This window comes from Oncorhynchus mykiss, chromosome 18 (genome assembly GCF_057628025.1).
Source record: "Oncorhynchus mykiss isolate SJ-2025 chromosome 18, ASM5762802v1, whole genome shotgun sequence".
Taxonomy (NCBI): domain Eukaryota; kingdom Metazoa; phylum Chordata; class Actinopteri; order Salmoniformes; family Salmonidae; genus Oncorhynchus; species Oncorhynchus mykiss.
The window spans coordinates 36901384-36917864 of record NC_143039.1 but is presented as its reverse complement, the minus strand read 5'-3'; the positions used below and the strand labels follow the sequence as shown (position 1 = coordinate 36917864).

At 41.6% G+C, this 16481-nt stretch overlaps 1 pseudogene; it reads left to right on the top strand.

Annotated features, from left to right (window-relative positions):
• Nucleotides 1–1116: 1116 nt before the first annotated feature.
• LOC110496788 (trifunctional purine biosynthetic protein adenosine-3-like) overlaps nt 1117–16481 on the top strand; it is a 31699-nt pseudogene continuing 16334 nt past the window's right edge.

Genomic DNA, 16481 nt, shown 5'->3' with positions numbered 1-16481 from the left:
CTTAGTTCATGTCATAGTTGGAACTAAAAAAAGTCAAACTTGTTAAATGGTTGAACGCGGCACATGTATAGCTGATGAGGCTGGGCTGAACGACAACCAGTTATAAAGTCGAAAATGTACAAGTTTGCTAGTTTCAACTTGCACTTTAACGCTGCAATACTCTGAGTCCTTACTGCCTGAGTGCCCACACAGGGTAGTCTCCTCCCAGCTGTGGGCAAGGAAAATACATCTGGATGTGGGCGCGGTTATCAAAAATACGAACTTGCCACGACACAACATACATGTGAGTTTGGCTTTTAAGACTTCAACTAAGTTTTTATTTCATGAGAACTTGCAGTGTTGCGCGTGTGGTCACTGAGTCAGTTTTACCATCGCGATGCTAACTACACCTTGGAATTAACTGGGAAGTTGGCAACTAAAATACCTAGATAAAAATACAAGAGCTACAATGTCTTTCAGGCAAATGAAACACATAAAGTATTCAAGGGGTTGTACATGTTAGCCCCCCCCCCCCCCCAACTTGTTTCTACTGTCATTAGCACGCTGATACATGATGTGTCACCCACATTAAAACATAATAATACAAATTGCAGTTTTTAATGGGTCCCTACACAGAATCGGCTCTTGCACAATGACAACTAATTGGAGACAGATTTTTATGGGTGGCCGTGTCCCTACCAATGTGACATATGAATGGGTGATTTAAGTGCTAGGCCCCAGCAAAAGGTCACCAATCCTTCACAGCAGCCTGGTGATGAGGCCTTGGGTAAGGTCCTGCACCGTAGGTCAATTTTCACATGCAATTAAATAGCTTCCTTTATGGATTATAAATTAAAAGTGATTTGAGAAGCTGTTTGATTTACTGTTGCTGTTAGTGCCCCTGGGTTGAATTCAGAAGGGTGCAATGTTCTGAAGGTTGCAGATAGAAATGTATTGAATAGAGCTGACAAGTTTCTTTATTCTACATGACAGAGAAGTATGTCTGTAATACAGAATTTATTTTTATATCAAAGTTCCATGATGTCTTAATGAGCACCATCCTGGTTCGATGATGTGATTTGATCACGTGTGCATGTTTTGTGATTGGTTCTTCCATCTACCTGTCATTCAGTTGCCATGGCAGAGCGGGTGCTGGTGATTGGCAGTGGTGGGTGGAAAAACACCCTGGCATTGAAGCTGGCACAGTCACCACACATCCAGGGGGTCCTGGTTGCACCAGGGAATGCTGGCACCGACAACAGTGGAAAGATCTCCAACTCTGGTGAGAGGGACACGCATAACGGTTTTGCATATCATGATCTGTCTGGGGTCTTTTATGATCACCTGACATGACCAGGAATCGTATGATCTAGTAAAACTATTAGCCACTCCGTTGCATCTGAAATTTGTGTCCCCCCCCCCCCCCTTCTGCATAGAGGTGTCTGTGAGTAACCACACCATCCTGGCTCAGTTCTGTAAGGAGCATAGCGTGGGGCTGGTGGTGGTAGGGCCCGAGGTGCCTCCGGCAGCAGGTGAGTGGCACACATCCTTATCTTCCCCATTTCATATTCAGCCTTCTGAAACAGTACAGGTACAAAGGAATTGCCAAGTTTCCAGTCATCTTAAATAAGAATTTGTTATTAATTGCCTTTAAATGTATAATTATTATCAATGCACTATATGCACAATACAATACAATGCACAATACATATAATTATTTTCCTTTTCTCCCATTCTCTGGTCCCTTTCTCCCTCGTTCTAATCTCATCTGCACCCCCCCAGGCATGGTAGATGACCTGCAAGCGGCGGGGGTCCAGTGTTTCGGCCCTTCGTGGAAGGCTGCCCAGTAGGAGGCAAGTAAGAGTTTCTCCAAGGCCTTTATGGACCGCCACGGCCTCCCCACAGCCCACTGGTGCTCCTTCACTGACCCCCAGGAGGCCTGCAGCTACATCCGCACGTTAGTACTGGGCAGTGCTAGGGGGGAGTGTTGGAGGGAGAGAGGTCATGTTCATTAGAACACACCATAGGAAAATTATTTGCAACGGAAAAGTATTTCTAATTGGACTAGTCCAGGTAGTCTGTCCCAGTTTGAGTCTGCTCGCTGTGTGTCATCTTAACACTGTGTCATTGAATTTCTACCCATCTCCTGAACTGAAATATAATTAACCCCTGACCCCGGGGCCAGTTTTCCTGCTCTGGTGGTGAAGGCCAGTGGCCTGGCTGCAGGGAAGGGTGTCATTGTGGCCAAGGACCAGGAGGAAGCCTGCCAGGCTGTGCTGGACATAATGAAGGTATAGTTTCAAAGTGACCCAATGTCAGTTTAGCATTTCCCACCCTAATAGTTAAGGCTATGATTCCGAGAGGGTATGCTGTATCTGTGGGCACTCACAGTAGGTGGAGTAGAAAGGTTTGCATTAGAGGTTGACCGATTTAGGATTTTTCAACGCCTATACCGATTTATTGGAGGACCCAAAAAAAATGATGCCTTTATTTTTTTATGTATATATATACAGTGCCTTGCGAAAGTATTCGGCCCCCTTGAACTTTGCGACCTTTTGCCACATTTCAGGCTTCAAACATAAAGATATAAAACTGTATTTTTTTGTGAAGAATCAACAACAAGTGGGACACAATCATGAAGTGGAACGACATTTATTGGATATTTCAAACTTTTTTAACAAATCAAAAACTGAAAAATTGGGCGTGCAAAATTATTCAGCCCCCTTAAGTTAATACTTTGTAGCGACACCTTTTGCTGCGATTACAGCTGTAAGTCGCTTGGGGTATGTCTCTATCAGTTTTGCACATCGAGAGACTGACATTTTTTCCAATTCCTCCTTGCAAAACAGCTCGAGCTCAGTGAGGTTGGATGGAGAGCATTTGTGAACAGCAGTTTTCAGTTCTTTCCACGGATTCTCGATTGGATTCAGGTCTGGACTTTGACTTGGCCATTCTAACACCTGGATATGTTTATTTTTGAACCATTCCATTGTAGATTTTGCTTTATGTTTTGGATCATTGTCTTGTTGGAAGACAAATCTCTGTCCCAGTCTCAGGTCTTTTGCAGACTCCATCAGGTTTTCTTCCAGAATGGTCCTGTATTTGGCTCCATCCATCGTCCCATCAATTTTAACCATCTTCCCTGTCCCTGCTGAAGAAAAGCAGGCCCAAACCATGATGCTGCCATCACCATGTTTGACAGTGGGGATGGTGTGTTCAGCTGTGTGGCTTTTACGCCAAACATAACGTTTTGCATTGTTGCCAAAAAGTTCAATTTTGGTTTCATCTGACCAGAGCTCCTTCTTCCACGTTTGGTGTGTCTCCCAGGTGGCTTGTGGCAAACTTTAAACGACACTTTTTATGGAAATCTTTAAGAAATGGCTTTCTTCTTGCCACTCTTCCATAAAGGCCATATTTGTGCAATATATGACTGATTGTTGTCCTATGGACAGAGTCTCCCACCTCAGCTGTAGATCTCTGCAGTTCCTCCAGAGTGATCATGGGCCTCTTGGCTGCATCTCTGATCAGTCTTCTCCTTGTATGAGCTGAAAGTTTAGAGGGACGGCCAGGTCTTGGTAGATTTGCAGTGGTCTGATACTCCTTCCATTTCAATATTATTGCTTGCACAGTGCTCCTTGGGATGTTTAAAGCTTGGGAAATATTTTTGTATCCAAATCCGGCTTTAAACTTCTTCACAACAGTATCTCGGACCTGCCTGTTGTGTTCCTTGTTCTTCATGATGCTCTCTGCGCTTTTGACGGACCTCTGAGACTATCACAGTGCAGGTGCATTTATACGGAGACTTGATTACACACAGGTGGATTGTATTTATCATCATTAGTCATTTAGGTCAACATTGGATCATTCAGAGATCCTCACTGAACTTCCGGAGAGAGTTTGCTGCACTGAAAGTAAAGGGGCTGAATAATTTTGCACGCCCAATTTTTCAATTTTTGATTTGTTAAAAAAGTTTGAAATATCCAATAAATGTCGTTCCACTTCATGATTGTGTCCCACTTGTTGTTGATTCTTCACAAAAAAATACAGTTTATGTTTGAAGCCGGAAATGTGGCAAAAGGTCGCAAAGTTCAAGGGGGCCGAATACTTTCGCAAGGCACTGTATATGTATATGTATATGTGTGTGTAATAATGACAATTGCAACAATACTGAATTAACACTTTTAATTTTTTTTTTTTACTTAATATAATACATAAAATCAATTTAGTCTCAAATAAATAATAAAACATTCAATTTGGTTTAAATAATGCAAAAACACAGTGTTGGAGAAGAAAGCAAAAGTGCAATATGTGCCATGTAAAAAAGCTAACGTTTAAGAGCCTTGCTCAGAACATATGAAAGCTGGTGGTTCCTTTTAACATAAGTCTTCAATATTAACAGTTAAGAAGTTTTAGGCTGTAGTTATTATAGGAATTTTGACGCTTCTATTATTTCTCTCTTATACCATTTGTATTTAATATACCTTTGACTATTGGATGTTCTTATAGGCACTTTAGTATTGCCAGGCTAATCTTGGGAGTTGATAGGCTTGAAGTCATAAACAGTGCGGTGCTTAAAGCATTGCTAAGAGCTGCTGGCGAACGAAGGAAAGTGCTGTTTGAATGAATGCTTACGAGCATGCTGCCGCCTACCACCGCTCAGTCAGACTGCTCTATCAGATCATAGACGTAATTATAATATAATAAACACACAGAAATACGAACCTTGGGTCATTAATATGGTCAAATCCGGGAAACTATCATTTCGAAAACAAAACGCTTATTCTTTCAGTGAAATACAGAACCGTTCCGTATTTTATCGAGCAGGTGGCAACCCTAAGTCTAAATATTGCAACCTTCAATGTTATGTCATAATTATGTAAAATTCTGGAAAATTAATGATGGTCTTTATTAGGAAGAAATGGTCTTCACACAGTTCGCAACGAGCCAGGCGGCCCAAACTGCAACATACAGTCATGGCCAAAAGTTTTGAGAATGACACAAATGTCTTTAGAAATGTTTGTCAGATGTTGCTATGGAATACTGAAGTATAATTACAAGCATTTCAATATTTGCTGTGTTGACCATTCTTTTTCAAGACCTCTGCAATCCACCCTGGCATGCTGTCAATTAACTTCTGTTAGCCCATTCTTGCATAATCAATGCTTGGAGTTTGTCCACCTGCCTCTTGAGGATGGACCACAAGTTCTCAATGCGATTAAGGTCTGGGGAGTTTCCTGGCCATGGACCCAAAATATTGATGTTTTGTTCCCTGAGCCACTTAGTTATCACTTTTGCCTTATGGCAAGGTGCTCCATCATTCTGGAAAAGGCATTGTTCGTCACCAAACTGTTCCTGGATGGTTGGGAGAAGTTGCTCTGTGAGAATGTTGGTACCATTCTTTATTCATGGCTGTGTTCTTAGGCAAAATTGTGAGTGGGCCACTCCCTTGGCTGAGAAGCAACCCCACACATGAATGGTCTCAGGATGCTTTACTGTTGGCATGACACAAGACTGATGGTAGCGATCACCTTGTCTTCTCTGGACAAGATTTTTCCCGGATGCCCCAAACAATCGGAAAGGGGATTCATCAGACAAATGACTTTACCCCGGTCCTCAGCAGTCCCTGTATCTTTTGCAGAATATCAGTCTGTTCCTGATGTTTTTCCTGGAGAGAAGTGGCTTCTTTGCTGCCCTTCTAGACACCAGGCCATCCTCAGTCTTTGCCTCACTGTGCGTACAGATTAGAGGTCGACCGAGTATGATTTTTCAACGCCGATACCGATTATTGGAGGACCAAAAGAGCCAATACCGATTAATCGGCCAATTGAATTTTTTATATGTAATAATGACAATTACAACAATACTGAATGAACACTTATTTTAAAACATCAATAAAATCAATTTAGCCTCAAATAAATAATGAAACATGTTCAATTTGGTTTAAATAATGCAAAAACAAATTGTTGGAGAAGAAAATAATATGTGCCATATAAAAAAGCTAACGTTTAAGTTCCTTGCTCAGAACATGAGAACATATGAAAGTTGGTGGTTCCTTTTTAACATGAGACTTCAATATTCCAAGGTAAGAGGTTTTAGGTTGTAGTTAATATAGTATTTATAGGACTATTTCTCTCTATACCATTTCTATTTCATATACCTGTAACTATTGGATGTCCTTATAGGCACTATAGTATTGCCAGTGTAACAGTATAGCTTCCGTCCCCCTCCTTGCCCCTCCCTGGGCTTGAACCAGGAACACATCGACAACAGCCACACTTGAAGCATCGTTACCCATCGCTCCACAAAAGCTGCGGCCCTTGCAGCGCAAAGGGAATAACTACTCCAAATCTAAAAGCGAGTGACGTTTGAAACAGTATTAGCGCACACCCAGCTAACTAGCTAGCCATTTCACATTGGTTACACCAGCCATTAGGCTGATAGGCTTGAAGTCATAAACAGCGCTGTGCTTGCGAAGAGCTGCTGGCAAAACGCACGAAAGTGCTGTTTGAATGAATGATTACGGGCCTGCTGCTGCTTAGTCAGACTGCTCTATCAAATCAGACTTAATTATAAGATAATAATACACAGAAATATGAGCCTTTGGTCATTAATATGATCGAATCCGGAAACTATCATTTCGAAAACAAAACGTTTATTATTTCAGTGAAATACGGAACCGTTCGGTATTTTATCTAACGGGTGGCATCCCTAAGTCTAAATATTCTTATTACATTGCACAACCTTCAATCTATGTCATAATTATGTACAATTCTGGCAAATTAGTTCGCAATGAGCCAGTCAGCCCAAACTTGCATATAGCCTGACTCTGCGTGCAATGAACGCAAGAGAAATGACACAATTTCACCTGGTTAATATTGCCTGTTAAACTGGATTAGTATTTATAACTAGTGATTATGATTGATTGTTTTTTATAAGATAAGTTTAATGCTAGCTAGCAATTTACATTGGCTTCTACTGCAGGCAGATTACTTGTGGAGTGCAATGGTTAGAGCGTTGGACTAGTTAACTGTGCGGTTGCAAGATTGGAACCCCTGAGCTGACAAGGTGAAATCTGTCATTCTGCCCCTGAACAAGGCAGTTAACCCACAGTTCCTAGGCAGTTATTGAAAATAAGAATGTGTTATTAACTTCTTGGTGTTAGGGGGCAGTATTTTCATTTTTGAAAAAAAAACGTTCCCGTTTTCAACGGGATATTTTGTCAGGAAAATATGCTTGAATATGCATATAATTGACAGCTTTGCATAGAAAACACTAACGTTTCCAAAACTGTAAAGATATTGTCTGTAGTATAACAGTATAACAGTATAACAGAACTATAAGAGTATAACAGAACTGATGTTGCAGGCGAAAGCCTGAGAAAAATCCAATCCGGAAGTGCCCCAGGTTTTGAAAGCGCTGCGTTCCAATGAGTCCCTATTGAGATGTGAATGTGCCATCAACGAGCTTACACTTTCTACGTATTCCACAAGGTGTCTACAGCATTGTGACCTAGTTTTACGCATTTCTGTTGAAGAATAGCCGTATGGGGGCACATTGCGTAAGTGGTCACATGGTGGCTCCGAGAGAGATTCTCGCGTAAAGTGCAGAGGTAGCCATTACTCCAATCGGTCCTAGAAAAAAAGGAATTGTCCCGACGGATATATTATCGAATAGATATTAGAAAAACACCTTGAGGATGGATTCTAAACAACGTTTGCCATGTTTGTCGATATTATGGAGCTAATTTTGAATATTTTTCGCTGTTGTGGTGACCGCAATTTCCGGGCGATTTCTCAGCCAAACGTGAAGAACAACGGAGCTATTTCGCCTACAAAAATAATATTTTGGGAAAAAAATGAACTTTGGCTGTCTACCTGGGAGTCTCGTGAGTGAAAACATCTGAAGTTTATCAAAGGTAAACTATTTAATTTGATTGCTTTTCTGATTTCCGTGACAAGTTTGCCTGCTGCTAGCAAGGCATAATGCTATGCTAGGCTATGATAAACTTACACAAATGCTTGTCTAGCGTTGGCTGTAAAGCATATTTTGAAAATCTGAGATGACAGGGTGATTAACAAAAGGCTAAGCTGTGTTCCAATATATTTCACTTGTGATTTTCATGAATAGGAATATTTTCTAGGAAGATTTATGTCCGTTACGTTATGCTAATTAGTGTCAGATGATGATAACGGTCCCGTTCACGGGCTGGGCGTCACTACAAGTTAACTGACTTGTCTAGTTAAATAAAAGGTATAATTAAAAAAATAAAATAAAAATTGAAAAAGAAACGGAAATCGGCGCCCAAAAATATCGATTTCCGATTGTTATGAAAACTTGAAATCGGTCGACCTCTAGTTTGCGTAGGAATAAGCAATATGACACACACCTACCTATAGTCTTTCAAAGGGTACCTAGGGCGGCAGTGATTCCATTTTCGTAAAAAATTTGCTCTGCCTAGAGTACCCCGCAAGTTCCCCCTCGTGTGCATTTTACTAGTAGTCCTATTATCTCATGAGTCTTCTCAGGTATACCCCGTGGATTGGCCAAGTACTCCTGGGGGTGCAAATTCCCCTGGTTGGAAACCACTGACGTAGGGGATGGGGGTTGTTTGACATGACAATTAGTATGTTTTTGTCATAACCCGGCTCATGGGAAGTGACAAAGAATTCTTATAAGAAACAGTGCACAAATAATAATCAATCATTTGGCTCTTTATTTAACCATCTTACATTTAAAACCTTATTCACAATTTTCGAATGAACAAATAACTTGCCACAGGTTAACCTCTCTGGGATCGTTCGGGACGCTAGCGTCCCACCTCGCCAACAGCCAGTGAAATTGCAGGGCTCCAAATTCAAACAACAGAAATCTCATAATTAAAATTCCTAAAACATACAAGTATTATACACCATTTTTAAAGATAAACCACAGTGTCCGATTTGAAAAAGGCTTTACGGTGAAAGCACACCATGCTAGGTCAGCGCCTAGCCACAGAAAACCATACAGCCATTTTCCAAAGAAGCAGAGGTGTCACAAGTCAGAAATAGCATTAAAATGAATTACTAACCTTTGATCTTCACCGGATGGCACTCCCAGGTCTCCATGTTAGACAAATGTTTGTTTTGTTTGATAAAGTTAATCTTTATGTCCAAATGCCTCCTTTTTGTTTGCGCGTTTAGTCCAGTAATCCAAAGAGTGGGCACAAAGTCCAGACGAAAAGTCAAAAATGTTCCATTTAAAGTTCGTAGAAACATGTCAAACGATGTATATAATCAATCTTTAGGGTGTTTAAAAAAAAAAAAATATTCAACAATGTTTCAACCGGACAATACTGTTCTCATTAGAAAGGGAACGGAGCTCGCGCTCATGGTCACGCGCAATAAACAACTCATGGCTTTCAGCTGAGCCACTTACTCTGAGTGCTCTTATTCTCTCCTCTTTCACAATAGAAGCCTGAAACAACTTCTAATGCCTGTTGACATCTACTGGAAGCATTAGGAAGTGCAATCTGACCCCACAGACACAGGATATTGGATAGGCAATCACTTAATTGCCTACCGGCTGTAAACTGTTAGTCTTAGCGACCATTCCACAGGTGCATGTTCATTAATGGTTTATGGTTCAAGCATGGGAAATACTGTTTAAACCCTTTACAATGAAGATCTGTGAAGCTATTTGGATTTTTACGAATTATCATTGAAAGACAGGGTCCTGAAAAAGTTGTTTTCTTTTTTTTGCTGAGTTTATATTCAATGTGCGGGACAAAATGGAGGCTATGATTAAAAAGTTGGAGCACTTCTCTGTCTGCATTAACAAGGACCACACACACAGGTCTTTCCATCATTGTATGATTTGTGTGTGCAAATGAACTCAAGCTTACGGACAATGTCAAACATGACATAGCGAAGCACCCGAGTGAGTTGGGTGCACAATTACGTAGGTACTTTCCTGAAACGGATGACAAAAACAACTGGATTCGTTATCCCTTTCATGCCCTACCTCCAGTCCACTTACCAATATCTGAACAAGAGCCTCATTGAAATAGCAACAAGCAGTTCAGTGAAAATTGAATTTAAATCAGAAATCACTGCCTGATTTCTGGATTGGGATGCACTCAGAGTATCCTGCCTTGGCAAATCGCGCTGTTAACTTCTTGGTGACAGGGGGCAGTATTTTCACGTCCGGATGAAATGCATGCCCAAATTCAACTGCCTGCTACTCATCCCGAGAAGATAAGATATGCATATATTAGTAGATTTGGATAGGAAACATTCTGAAGTTTCTAAAACTGTTTGAATCATGTCTGTGAGTATGACAGAACTTATTTCGCAGGCGAAACCCCGAGGACAAACCATTCAGATTTAAATTTTTTTAGGTCACTCTTTTCAATGAGACTTCATTGGGAATCCAGATTTCTAAGGGACCTTCTTGCAGTTCTTATCACTTCCACTTATCACTTATCACTTTATCACTTTAGAAATTGGTTGAGATTATTCCTTTGTGTAATGATGAAGTACGGTCATCTTGAACGAGGGTCACTTGAAGTGTACTGTTAGATAGAGGCGCGTGGCCAGAAAGCATGCTTCAGTTTGTTTTCTTCCTGTATTGAACACAGATCATCCCGTCTTCAATTTTATTGATTATTTACGTAAAAAAATACCTAAAGTTGAATTACAAAAGTAGTTTGTTAGTCTTTCCCCTTTCTGGTTGGCTTATTTATCCTCTTCTGTGTTCATGTACTGACAGAATAACACAGTCTATCCTCTTTTGATTGTCACCAAAATGGTATCTGTGGGTTTACCTCAGTTCAGCAGTTTTCATAAGACTGTAGGCCGGCCTTGAATTTTGTTATTTTGGGGGAGATGAGGTGTCACTTACGCACACTCACTAGACTGTGTGTGTGTATATGTATGTATATATATATATATATATATATCTCAGACTATATATGTGCACATACCGACACAACACAAACGCGCAGTTTTAAAAATTTATTTTACTCTTACCTATCCTGATGATGCCTAGTCACTTTACCCTGCCTTTATGTACATATCTACCGCAAATACCTTGTACCTCTGCACGTTGATCTGGTACTCTTTTTTAAAAAGCTCCATTCTTGTGTACTTTATTTTATTCGTTTTGCGTTTTATAAAAAATAAAATAGTATTTTTAAACTCTGCATCGTTGGGAAGGGCTGGTAAGCAAGCATTTCTACACCTGTTGTATTCGGCGCGACTCGACAAATCCATTTCAAAGATAAGGTGTGTGTGGTGTGTGTGTGGTGTGTGTGGTGTGTGTGTTGCAGGACAAAATGTTAGTCTCTGCCGGGGAGACTGTGGTGGTGGAGGAACTGCTGGACGTAGAAGAAGTGTCTGAGTGTCCGTACCTCTTTTCTTGTGAAATACCAACGTGTACATGCACAGTGGGCAGCATTTTTGTCACGCAAAATAGCACAGTTCTGGGCAAAGAATATATTGGATCATCATGTTATGGTTATTTTGCTCACTGCCATTTGCTTGTGCAAAATGTCAGCCAAAATGTACCCTGACAACAATTCAATATGCGGTTCCATTATTGCCATTTACTAACTACTTACTCGCTCTGTCTCTCTCTCTCCTTCCCTGTGTAGTGTCTGTGTTTCAGTGATGGCTACACTGTGTCCCCCATGCCCCCGGCCCAGGACCACAAAAGCCTGCAGGATGGGGACCTGGGCCCCAACACTGGCAGCATGGGGGCCTACTGCCCCACCCCTCAGGTACACACACACTTGACAACCACCGACCATTGTCTCACATTGCTCAGAATGTGCACAGAGAGAGATTCCTACACAACTTGCTATTGTTTGTCCTCTGTCTGTCAATCAAACGTCCATTTGTGTCCAGGTGTCTCAGGAGCTTTTGCAGCAGATCAGAGAGACTGTCCTGCAGAAGACTGTGGATGTTATGAAGGAGGAGGGTGCCCCCAATGTGGGTGAGTAATGAACTGCAGGCAGCACTGGTTATTGAGTGAAAATTAAAGGGGTGTGAAATCTTGTCCTTTCTCTCTTTTATTTGTCTCACTCGCTCATTTATGTGTTATCCTCTCTCAGGTGTGCTGTACGCTGGGCTGATGTTGACCAAGCAGGGGCCAAAGGTCCTGGAGTTCAACTGTCGCTTCGGCGATCCAGAGAGTCAGGTTGGTCAACTGTGTTTGTGAGCATGTGTTATTGGTATATGCCACTGCTCTATGTTATCAGCTCTCTGATGATAGGTCAAGTTCTGCACTTGCACTCCACTAATGGTTAAATTTAAGAATAATGGAGGATGAACTGGTCCTTAATCTGTGCCTATTAGGACAACTCTGATCTTGCCTGAATCATGTTCAATTGGGCAAACTGTACCTAAACATTTTGCAGTGGGAAAACGGAAATTCCAGTATTACATCCCTGTTTCACTCTGAATCAAAATATTTTCTTCCTACTGAATGTGACCCTGTTCCAGGTGCTGATGCCCTTGCTGAAGAGTGACCTGTACGAGGTGCTCCAGAGCACTCTGCAGGGAAAGTTGGCATCCATCGCCCCTGTGTGGCACCAGGACAGATCTGCAGTTACTGTGGTCATGGCCAGCCCTGGCTACCCTGGCTCCTATAAGAAAGGTGTTGCAATCCCAGGTAGGTACGCTTCTGTCAATCTCTACTCAACTGGCGTGTATTCATTAGTAACACCGTTGCAAAGCATTTCCAATGGACAAGTTCAGGTAGGTCCCTCCACGTTTCACTCCGTTTGCCTCTGTTTTCTTTGGTATGGTTCCCTTTCGATATTCCCGTTTGGAACAGATCTGCTGTTAGTCGAAACTGATACTGAACAACAGACCTATCAACTAATTAAATAACTTCAACCAGGTTTCAATCCAACATTTAATGCGAGTAAAGTACATGTTGGATAAAAAATGTCACAACGGGCCTGATGGAAATGGCACATTTGTCAGTGAACTTTCCAAATGTCGGCAAACTAAATTCTGTGGTAGGATACTCTTGTGTCGGTAAAATGTATTACGTGAGAAATGGTGGTGGAAATGCTTTTATGTGAAAATTTCGATATAATAACCATATCTTGGTGACACACGATAGGTCGGGGGGGGGGGGGGGTGTGACAGGAGAAAAAATATATATAGTTGAAGTCGAAAGCTTACATACACATAGGTTGGAGTCATTAAATTTGTTTTTCAACCACTCCACAAATGTCTTGTTAACAAACTATAGTTTTGGCAAGTCGGTTAGGACATCTACTTTGTGCATGACAAGTCATTTTTCCAACATTTGTTTAAAGACAGATTATTTCACTATCACAATTCCAGTGGGTCAAACGTTTACATACACTAAGTTGACTGTGCCTTTAAACAGCTTGGAAAATTCCAGAAAATTATGTCCATGGCTTTAGATAGGCTAATTGACATCATTTGAGTCAATTTGAAGTGTACCTGTGGATGTATTTCAAGGCCTACGTTCAAGCTCAGTCTTTCTTTGCTTGACATCATGGGAAAATCAAAAGAAATCAGCCAAGACCTCAGAAGAAAAAATGGTTAATCCTTGGGAGCAATTTCCAAATTCCTGAAGGTACCACGTTCATCTGTACAAACGATAGTACGCAACTATAAACACCATGGGACCACGCAGCCTTCATACCGCTCAGGAAGGAGACGTGTTCTGTCTCCTAGAGATGAACATACTTTCGTGCGAAAAGTGCAAATCAATCCCAGAACAACAGCAAATGACCTTGTGAAATGCTGGATGAAACGGGTACAGAAATATCTATATCCGCAGTAAAACGAGTCCCATATCGACATAACTTGAAAGGCCGCTCAGCAAGGAAGAAGCCACTGCTCCCAAACCGCCATTAAAAAAGCCAGACTACGGTTTGCAACTGCACATGGGGACCAAGATTGTACTTTTTGGAGAAATGTCCTCTGGTCTGATGAAACAAAAATAGAACTGTTTGGCCATAATGACTATTGTTATGTTTGGAGAAAAAATGGGGAGGCTTGCAAGCCGAAGAACACCATCCCAACCGTGAAGAACAGGGGTGGCAGCATCATGTTGTGGGGGTGCTTTGCTACAGGAGGAACGGATGTACTTTGCAAAATAGATGGCATCATGAGGTAGGAACATTTTGTGGATATATTGAAGCAACATCTCAAGACATCAGTCAGGAAGTTAAAGCTTGGTCGCAAATGGGTCTTCCAAATGGACAATGACCCCAAGCATACTTCCGAAGTTGTGGCAAAATGGCTTAAGGACTACAGAGTCAAGGTATTGGAGTGGCCATCACAAAGCCCTGACCTCATATCTAAAGAAAATTTGTGGGCAGTACTGAAAAAGCGTGTGCGAGAAAGGAGGCCTACAAACCTGACTCAGTTACACCAGCTCTGTCAGGAGGAATGGGCCAAAATTCACCCAACTTATTGTGGGAGGCTACTCTAAACGTTTGACCCAAGTTAAACAATTTAAAGGCAATGCTACCAAATACTAATTGAGTGTATGTAAACTTCTGACCCCCTGGGAATGTGATGGAAGAAATAAAAGCCGACATAAATCATTCTCTTCTATTGTTCTGACATTTCACATTCTTAAAATAAAGTGGTGATCCTAAGACGGAATTTTTACTAGTGTTAAATGTCAGGAATTGTGAACACTGAGTTTAAATGTATTTGGCTAAGGTGTATGTAAACTTCCGACTTCAACTGTATGTACACTCACAAACGCTACCGTTCAAAAGTTTGGGGTCACTTTGAAATGTCCTGGTTTGTCCATTAAAATAACATCAAATTGATCAGAAATACAGTGTAGACATTGTTCTTGTTGTAAATTTACTGTTGTAGCTGGAAACGGCAGATTTTTTTTTCTGAATATCTACATGGGCATACAGAGGCCCATTAGCAGCAACCATCACTCCTGTGTTCCAATGGCACATTGTGTTAATTAATCCAAGTTTATCATTTTAAAAGGCTAATTGATCATTTGAAAAACGGTTTGCAATTATGTTAGCACAGCTGTAAACAAAACTATTCTGATTTAAAGAAGCAATAAAACTGACCTAGTTAGAGTAGTTTAGACTAGTTGAGTAGCTGGAGCATCAGTATTTGTGGGTTTGATTACAGGCTCAAAATGGCCAGAAGCAAAGCACTTTCTTCTGAAACTCGTCAGTCTTTTCTTGTTCTGAGAAATTAAGGCTATTCCATGCGAGAAATTGCCAAGAAACTGAAGTTGTGCTGTGTACTACTCCCTTCACAGAACAGAGCAAATTGTCTCTAACCAGAATGGAAAGAGTGAGAGGCCCCAGAAACAGACACCTCACAAGTCCTCAACTAGCAGCTTCATTAAACAGTACCCACAAAACACCAGTCTCAACATGAACAGTGAAGAGGTGACTCCGGGATGTGGGCCTTCTAGGCAGTTACAAAGAAAAAGCCATATCTCAGACTGGCCAATGAATAGAAAAGATTAAGATGGACAAAAGAACATAGACAATGGACAGAGGAACTCTGCCTAGAAGGCCAGCATCCCGGAGTCGCCTCTTCACTGTTGATGCTGAGACGAGTGTTTTGTGGGTACTGTTTCATGAAGCTGCCAGTTGAGGACTTGTGAGGCGTCTGTTTCTCAAACTAGACAACTGCTTGAGCTGCTGTTCCTCTAATAGAATATTAAAACGTTTTGTGGAGCTCCTGCGCCTCTATAAACCGTACCAGCGGCCAAAATTAGTATCGAACCGGCGGGGCCTCCCGGGTGGTGCAGTGGCTAAGGGTGCTGTACTGCAGCGCCAGCTGTGCCACCAGCGACTCCTGTGGCGGGCCGGGCACAGTGCACGCTAACCAAGGTTGCCAGGTGCACGGTGTTTCCTCCGACACATTGGTGCAGCTGGCTTCAGGGTTGGCTGTGTTAAGAAGCAGTGCGGCTTGGTTGGGTTGTGTATCAGAGGACGCATGACTTTCAACCTTTGTCTCTCCCGAGCCCGTATGGGAGTTGTAGCGATGAGACAAGATAGTAGCTACAAACAATTGGATACCACGAAATTGGGGAGAAAAAGGGTTCAAATTCAACAACAACAATAAAGTAAAAAAAAAAAAAAAGAGTATCGTTAGTCCAGGACTTATTAGTCCAGCACTAATAAGTAATTAGGTAGACCTATTGTGATGTTTCCATTGGATCAGAGCATGCCATTTTTCTCTCTTTAAAAAAATGTGAGACGCATGGTGATGCGGTACAGAGCTCGACTTGGCCTCTGCATGCCTCTTGAGGCTCCGCAATTGCGTCACATCCTCCATATGGAGCCTCTGACCACATCAGATCAAGCATAAATGGGCTTTTAGTCTAGGCCTCCGCAATCGATTAGTTCACTGAGATGGGCGAAAAAATATGCGTGTTACTGCTCGACTTAAATTATCTTGGTCGTCCAACAGCCTAACGACCAAACAATCTACCAGTCGACTAATTGGGGTCAGCCCTAAACTGTTGTTGGTATTTACTTC